Here is an 8861-nt window from a genome sequence, read left to right as displayed (position 1 = left end):
TCTTAAGACCCAACAACAGGGCATAAAGTCCGAGACCTTCCCCTGATATTGCCTCCCAGCACTGGTATTCATAGTTTTACTGCCTCTGAACACTCCTTTTAGTCACCATGGCTAGTAGCCACGGATCTGTCAAATCCCCTTTTAAAGCTGTCTATGCCTGTGGCCATCATTACAATGGCTGCTTCCACACACGTTGGATAATCCACTTTCAATACACTTTAGTGAACATTTATAACTGATTTTCCATGTGTGGAACAAAAAATCCACTTCTAAAGGATAACTAAAGTGCATTGAAAGTGCATTATTCAACGTGTGTGGAAACGGCCAATCTCTGGCAACAAATTCTGTCTTTTAATCACTTGTTGTACAAAGATGTACTTCCTTTTGTTTATCCTGAATCTACTATCCCTCAGGTTCATTGGATGACCTCAAGTTCTAGTATTTTGAGAGAGGAAGAAAATGTTCTCTCTGTCCACTCTCTCTATCTCACGAATAATTTTATAAATCTCTCTCATTCCCTCCCTTAATTGTCTCTTTTCTAAACAGACTCTTCAGCCTTTCCTTATAGGAAAGGTGCTCCAGGCCCTTAAGCATCTTGACTGCCACTTTTGTAGTTCTTTCCAGCTCTGCAGTGTCCTTTTTGAGAGATGGTGATTAGAACTGTGTGCACCATTCAAAATGAGGCAGCTCCACTGATCTATACAGAAGCATTACAATATTGGCTGTTTAATCTTCAGTCCCTTTCCTAAAAGTGTTGCCAAGTCCAGATTGGGAAATTTGGGGGTAGAGCCTGAGGATGGCAAGGTTTGGGAAAGGGGAGGGACCTCAGCGGGTTATGTTGCCCGCTGAGTCCACTGTCCAAAGCAGCCATTTTTTCCAGAGGGAAGTGATTTCTGTCATCTGGACACTGGTTAACCCTATTTCCTAATAATCCCCAACACAGTGCTTCCCTTTTTCACTGCTGGGCACACACTTTCATTGAGTTATCCACTATGACCCCAAGGTCTCTTTCCCTCTCAAGGTCTGATCACACATGCTCTAAATGTGTGGTGGTTTGGAGAAAACCGCAATCCAACGTGTGTTTAATGTGTGACCACACTCACCTTCAAAACTGTGTGTGTGAAAAGGGAAATGGGCTCCCAAGCATGTACGGAGGCAGTAGCGGCTTCATCAGTCCCTTCTTTCCACCCAGCATGCTTTTGCCGAGAGAAGAGGGTCATGGGAGGCAGGCTGTTCATCTTACTACAGGAGACATTGCAGTCTAGTACTCCAGCACATCTGCATCTTCTATGAGAAATATTTTTATAATTCAAGATCTGAAATACAGCGGTTCAGAGAAGGGCAATGAAGATGACCAAAGATCTGGGGGAAAAGTCTTATGCGTAAAGAACTGAAGGAACCAGATATTTTTAGACGGGACACAAGAAGTCTAAGAGGATACATTATTAATCAATCAGTAGATCGATCGATCGATTGATCGATCGATCCCTTTATTAGCATACAACAAAATTAAACAAACCTGTATTTAAATATACACAATACAATCAGAACTCATGTCCTATAGTCCCTAATTTGACATCAAACTCAAAGCATCTGAACGGCTGTTACATGGAAGAGGTTTTGCTTTCTGTCGAGCAGAATAGATCTAATACACCATGCACAGATGGGAAGATCTGAACATTAGAAGAACCTTTCAGAAAGTGAGAGCAGACTGAAACCAAAACCATTTTCCTAGAAAAGTGGAGGATTCTCTGGTGTTGCTGGTCTTCAAGCAGAAATTGGGCAGCCTTGAATGTTCTAGTTTTGGATTTCCTAGGCCTCTGTGCCTATATATTTCCAGAATTCTGTGCCAAGCTGCAGGAACACAATTGGGAAGCATACCTTGAAAAATGAAGCCATCGTGTTGGATATTTTTTTCCCCAAGAGCCCATGCAGTGCTGGCCCCTCTTTCTCAGTTAGTCAATATATGGATGGTGGTATCATCCCAAGGACACAAGGAAAAGGATTCCTTGAATTGGCCTATGCTATAAATGGCAAGTGCAGGGGAATCCCAGAAACACGGTAACATCCTGGAGCCCCAACTGGGCAGAAAAGAAGACGAGAAGCTACCCTCCAGTCACACAGAAGATGCTTGCTGATTTGCCTGGACTCTGAGGAAGAAAATCTTTGGAGTGAAATGTGTGTCTAGTTTTAATCCAGACAATAAATACCACATCCTAGGTATAAAAGTTTAGGGAAACTGCATCTGGCCTTTCTAATTCTTGCAGAGAGCCAGTTTGGTGCAGTGGTTAAGAGCAGCAGGACTCTAATCTGGAGAACCGGGTTTGATTCCCCACTCCTCCACTTGAAGCCAGCTGGGTGACTTTGAGTCAGTCACAGCTTTCTCAGAGCTCTCTCAGCCCCACCTACCTCACAGGGTGATTGTTGTTAGGATAATAATAACACACTTTGTAATTATATATCACATTTTATAATAATAACACACTTCGGTATCTGTATCTGAAGAATTGAGCTGTGACTCATGAAAGCTCATACCCTACCAAAAATTTTGTTAGTCTTATAGGTGCTACTGGACTCTTACACTTAGTAAACTGCTCTGAGTGGGCGATAAGTTGTCTTGAATGGCGGTATATAAATCGAATGTTGTTGTTGTTGTTGTTGCTGATAGTTTTTGACCTCTAGTTACAGCCACAGTGTTGTCTGATAAGAAAGAAAACCTACCATCTTCACAGTATCACCTCCTAAGCTTAAACACCCCTCACAGTGTTTCACAGTGTTTCTTATTTATTATTTTAAGGCCCTTGTATATTAAGGGCACAGCTCTTATTGACTTCATTTTTAATATTAAACAGGTGGGACACGATGCCCTCCGTATTGACACTCCTAAGTCCATTAATGACCCCTTGTGACATTATTTTAATTTACACTTTGAAAGAAAACGGCTGTCTTATGAGTCAAGGGCCAGAGAGAATATTGCTTATATTAAAGAGCTGTATAAAAAGAACATCAGCACTGACCCTCTGAGGCAAAGTTGATCACTCCAAACAATATTTCCAACTCTGCTGCACTGAAGAAATAATATTATGAAATCGCTGGGCTTCCTTCCAGGCAGGAAGGTCGAAAGATCCTGATGTTTATATAGGTAAGACAAAGAGGGCTCTGATATTTAGTCAGGAGCCAAAGGACAAGAGATTGTAGAATAAACTTTGCAGAAAACCAAATAATTATGATAGTCCCAGACTACTGGAAGGCCAAAGAAGAGGAATTTAATGTGATTGCAAATATTCATCAATAGCACTTGAGACGGCGGCTGATTTGTCAGCAATTCAGAGCACTTGAGTCAATAAAGCGCTAATAGAGGGCCAGTGTCTGGTCTGCACTGGTCAGTGTTTGCTGTTTTATCGTCATCATCGAAGACCATAATTGATGCATGTTCTTACAGGCTCTGGGGCAAAGAGTGCCTGTGAGCCTCTCCCCTGCAGCACTCTTCCCCACTCTCAAATGTGGCTATACTGGAGCATGCGTAGAGTGATTCTGTCACACTTCTTTTACACCTGCCAGGATCGGTCATCTAAAAGGAACATAAGATCTGGGCTTCATTGCTTCCAATATTTCCCCTTCCAGGGAATGGAGCATTGCTCCAGAGGGATGCATTCATTCTATGCAGGGGTCATTTCATAGAAAAAGAACGGGAGGAACTCATTAGCATAACTCATTAGCATAACTGATTTGCATATGCCACACTCCCTGACGTCACCTATCCTGGCTGTTTTGGAACCAATCCTGGCCATTCAGGACCAAAATTGGGCCCAAAATGGCAAAAAGGGGCTGAAAATGGCCAGAAAGGGGCCCCAAATGGTCAGGAATCGGATCGGACCACTGCTGAGTGGGAGAGTGATCCACCACCCACCAGAGGCCCAATCTGGGCCATTTTGGCCTCAATCCAGGCTGAAACTGGCCCAAAATGGCCGAGAGTCAGGTGGGCGTCGCCACCTGACATGTGACCTCTTTGGGGAACTGCAGGAACTGCGTTCCTGCACGTTCCCCCTCAAAATGAGCCCTGATTCTATGTCTCTAAAGTTCTGGGCCTCTGTAGCTCAGTTCAAATGGTGTGGTTTAATCCAGCCAAGAAAAGTCTTATAGGGATAGATTCACCTTTAACTGGTGCACCATCCATTATTTCATACTTGCAATGGTCTCTTGTCTCTGATGTGGTACTGGGTCCAATTCCAGTGATCTCCTTTTTAATCAACTGCAATTCCATATGCTGAATTTTTATTCTTACTCAGAGGAAGTAAATTTTTCCAACAATCACCTCTTTTAAGTGATGCTTTGATTTGTTGTATTCACATTCCATATGCAAACAGTCTTCAATGCCCACTTCCATTTTGATAAAGTTGTCAACATCTGCGTATGTTGCAAGCTGGTGTACAATAAGATCATACACTTTTATCCAGTCCATCTTCTTGCTATTGTCGCTTTAAGGAAATGCCTCTATCTAACATTGGTACATTGTTCTAAAACTGTGGCTCAGTACAAATGGTGTGGTTTAATTAGTTTTGGTACTAAAGCCTTATGCGGATTGGGACTGGCATATCTGCGGGACCGCCTCTCCCCATATGAACCCCAGAGGACTCTTCGCTCAAGCGATAAACATCTATTAAAGATCCCTGGCCCTAGGGAGGCCCGCCTGGCATCGACCAGGGCCAGGGCCTTTTCGGTCCTGGCCCCAGGCTGGTGGGACGCTCTGTATAACGAGACTAGGGCCCAGCGAGATTTGTTAGCATTTCACTGGGCCTGTAAGACAGAGCTGTTCCGCCAGGCATATGGTTGATACTAGGTGGTGGCCCCCTCCCCAGCCAGGGGGAATAAAGTGTATGCCCTCCCTTCCAGTGACAACTTCCATCTCCCACATATTTTCCTGGTAAAAACACTTTGGAGATGGCGAAAAGGTGGTTGTCCAGATTATGTGCTGCTATGTTTTTTGTTTCTAAACTACGGTATGTAAGTATTTTATGTTTTTAATGGTCTTAATGGCCTGAACTGTGAAATGTGTTTTTAAGCTTTGTTGTGATCCGCCCTGAGCCTGCTGGTGTGGGGAGGGCGGGGTATAAATTGAATAAATTAAATTAAATTAAACTAGAGATGGTGTTGCGGGATTTGAATCCAGTGGCACCTTAGAGACCAGCAAGATTTTTGAGAGTCAGAGCTCCTTTCCTCAGATATGGATGGTGTAATCTGAATACATACCACTCCACTAATTTTGTTTAGTCAGTGAATGTCAAACCAAGATCAGAAACCATGGTTTGATGTTTGGTCATTAACGACAGTTAGTCTTAAGTATGGTTTTGCAAAGAACTGCCAAGTTTCCCTCTTTGGTAGGCAATCTTCCCCTCTTGGTTGAATTGGCATTCTGCAACATCATGACGTTGCCTTCAGCTGTGTAACCAGAAGTGATGTCACTGCATCACAGGATGCTCTAGAATTCACCCGAAGCTCTATGGTTTTTTACCTCTACATTTGGGGGAAATCCTAGAGTGCCCCACGACATGGTGACGCCACTTGCTGCTGGAAGTGACATAGTGATATGCTGATTCAGTAAATCTCTGCCCCCCTCCCAGTATCCCAGGGGTTGCCAACCAATGGAAATTTTGTATGATGTACAAATATAGACTTCTTGGCTTGATCCTGGCATATATCCTGGTACTACCTGCGCCATCATGCAAGCAGGGTAGAAGTTGAGTCTCCTAAGTTGAAGCAAACTGGGATTTGAATTGTCTTTTGAAAGTCAAATTCTGAGCTGAATCCACATGTCCCAGCATAGAACTAAACTGTCGGAATGACAGCATCTTCCTGGCATGATTTCTGACATCATCACATCACGAGAGCGGAATCGTGGCGCAATGATGTCAGAAATTGCACCAGGAAAATGCTATCATTCCGATAGTTTAGCGCTATACTGGGACATGTGGATTCAGCCCTGGTTTCACAACCTGACCCCCCAAAGCAAACCATGGTTTTTGCATTATGTCTGAACTGAGCCAGTATGTTTCTACAAACGAAGGCAATCGTTGCACAAAAAAACCATCAACACCAATGGGGCTGCTTCTGAAAGATCAACGGCTAATCATTTTTCATTGAACTTGGGTCGACTTTCATCCTTTCCTCTCCCCAACTCACACTCATGCAATTACAGCTAGATGGAAATGAGAAATATGCTGCTCATCATTTGACAATTTAGAGCTCTGGTTATAAATGTTTTAAGACAGCTTTAAAGAAAACTGAAATTAATTATAAGGTAGACTCTTACCTACCGGGACACTCAAATAAGTGTGTGCTTTTCTATAAAAAGAAAGATTTGTGAAAGACTGGCATTTCTCAGCACCCTTTGTAAGGGTGTAAAGGAATAATTCAAATGGCGATCAGTTTGCCATGAGAAACTCATTCCCAAAACAGAACAGGCAATGTAATCCGTACCTCATCTTCAAATAGATTCTTGACTTTAAAAAACCTAGGTTATTCTTTAGCCATAAGTTATTATAATAGGAAAAGACACCTGACTTAAAATGGAGCTCAGCAACATCAAAAAATAATAAAACTATCCACTTACTTGAGAGGTTCTTATCTTCTTGCAATGTTCTTCCATGAGGTTTGGGCAAACATGACACGCAACACGGCCTCCTTTCTGCAACCATATAAAACGTCAAACGGTGCATAAGCTTATTCTAGAAGTGTCTTTTCAGTTTCCCATTTCAAATTGCAAACTGGTGCATTGACACGAGTCACTTGACCTGGAAATAGGTGCCCTCAACTTTGGTCCACAAATTTAGTCCTCGATACACACTGCTGGCGCCAGGGTTTCTGGTGCCTGGGGCGACCCCCTGATGCGCACGCGCTGTGCCATGGACTGCGTGATGATGTCATCATGCAATGACATCATCACGCAGCGCAAGCTGGGGCATTGGCTGGCGGATGGCTGGGGTGGCGGGCGGAGGCTGCTCCACGCTCTGCATGCCGCCCCGGCAGTGGCTCGTGGCTGCTGCACCCAGCTGGGGGTGTGTGGCGGTGGTGGCTTTGGCACAGGGCTGGCTGGCTGCAGCAGCTGCGGCCCAGCCACGCCAGCCCCATGGCGTGTGCCTCCACCCCCAACACCCCCTCTGGCGCCCCTCTGGTGCCCTTGCGCCCTGAAGCCACCACCTACCTGGCCTCAATGGGTGCGCTGGCCCTGTCGATACATCACTTCACAACCTCCATTACCCATGTTTCTTTGGATAGGCAGTTCAACAGGCCTAGAACAGATTAAAAAGAGAGAACGTGTTTGGAAAACCTCTTACTGCTCGATGTATTGTCGAAGGCTTTCACGGCCGGAGAACGATGGTTGTTGTGGGTTTTCCGGGCTGTATTGCCGTGGTCTTGGCATTGTAGTTCCTGACGTTTCGCCAGCAGCTGTGGCTGGCATCTGCAGGAACTACAATGTCAAGACCACGGCAATACAGCCCGGAAAACCCACAACAACCATCTCTTACTGCTCATTCCCTACTGAAATTAAGCTTGAGCACTTTCTTTCCTTGTTCCGTAGTTTTAGGTCGGTAGATGAGTTGGTCTGCAGTAGAACAGCAGGATTTGAGTCCAGTAGAAAAGAGCAATAATGTAGTAGCACCTATAAGACTAACTTCAGCTGTGGCTCACAAAAGCTCATACCCTACCACAAATGTTGTTACCCTTATAGGTACTACTGGACTTTTGCTCTTTTCTACTGCTACAGACAGACTAACACGACTACCTCTCTTGAGTTCAGTGGCACATTAGAGACCAACAAGATTTTCCGGGTGTAAGCTTTCAAGGGTCAGAGCTCCCTTCTTCAGACACCGGACTCTCAAAAGCTTACCCCCTGAAAATCTGGTGGGTCTCTAAGAGGCCCTGAAATCCTGCTGATTCCTTGTTCCATGGGTGTGTCAGCCCCCTTGAATCTGCCCCTCTTTTGTTGCTGTGTAAAATAATGATAATTTTGAGTTGCAATGTGGGTATACATATATTCCAGTAGGCACAGTTCATCACAGACCAAAAATCGTGCCAAAAATCCCTCTTTTCCTAGACGGCAACTCAGAAGCACAGCTGGCTTTCCCCTTTTTGCTTCCTCTGATTCCCTTTATCCAAGCAGGGGAAAACATCCATTTTTCCCCCTTTGGCGTTAGCCCAGCCTGTTTGAGTAGCAGCTCCACAGCTCACAGTGCAATTTAAAGATATTGGCAGTCCGCTTTCAATAATTCCCTGTTAGATTACTGTCTGCAGAAGAGCCTATAACACAACAGTTACAAACGCTAGAAGCGCAATGTTCAATAACAACTCCATGCTTATGATAACTTTCCCAATTTCCTGCTTCCGCACCACCCTCCCTCTCTTTGCTGTGCTCTGTACCAGCTTGTTTCTTTATTGAACATCTGCCTTGGGATCCACTGTCACAAAATGTAATAAACACATCAATCCGAAAGAAGGGATATTACTCGCCTTGTCTCTCCAGTCCTCCACCCCACCCCTTTCCAAACCACCCCTTTCCCCTACCTCCAACTATTTAACCAATCAAATTTGGCAGCTGGCAGCATGGAAAACTAAAGCGAGAAAACTCTGAGGTGCATTTTATGTGGGACGCCGCTAACGATATTGCACACCTGCTGCCATTTTGCACACTCAACTGCCGGCGCAATCTTAATAAGTTAATTACAGTTTGAAGTGCCAATTACAGATTGCAACCTTTGTTACAGGTATCGGGCAACGGGATTAATTTGTAAAGCTGCCGCTGAGCCAATATTTTGACAGCTATTCCTTGATTTCATTGAGAGCTACAGGAAATAAAGAAGAAC

The sequence above is a fragment of the Eublepharis macularius genome, chromosome 16 (genome assembly GCF_028583425.1).
Source record: "Eublepharis macularius isolate TG4126 chromosome 16, MPM_Emac_v1.0, whole genome shotgun sequence".
NCBI lineage: Eukaryota > Metazoa > Chordata > Lepidosauria > Squamata > Eublepharidae > Eublepharis > Eublepharis macularius.
Note: the sequence above shows the minus strand (reverse complement) of the source record.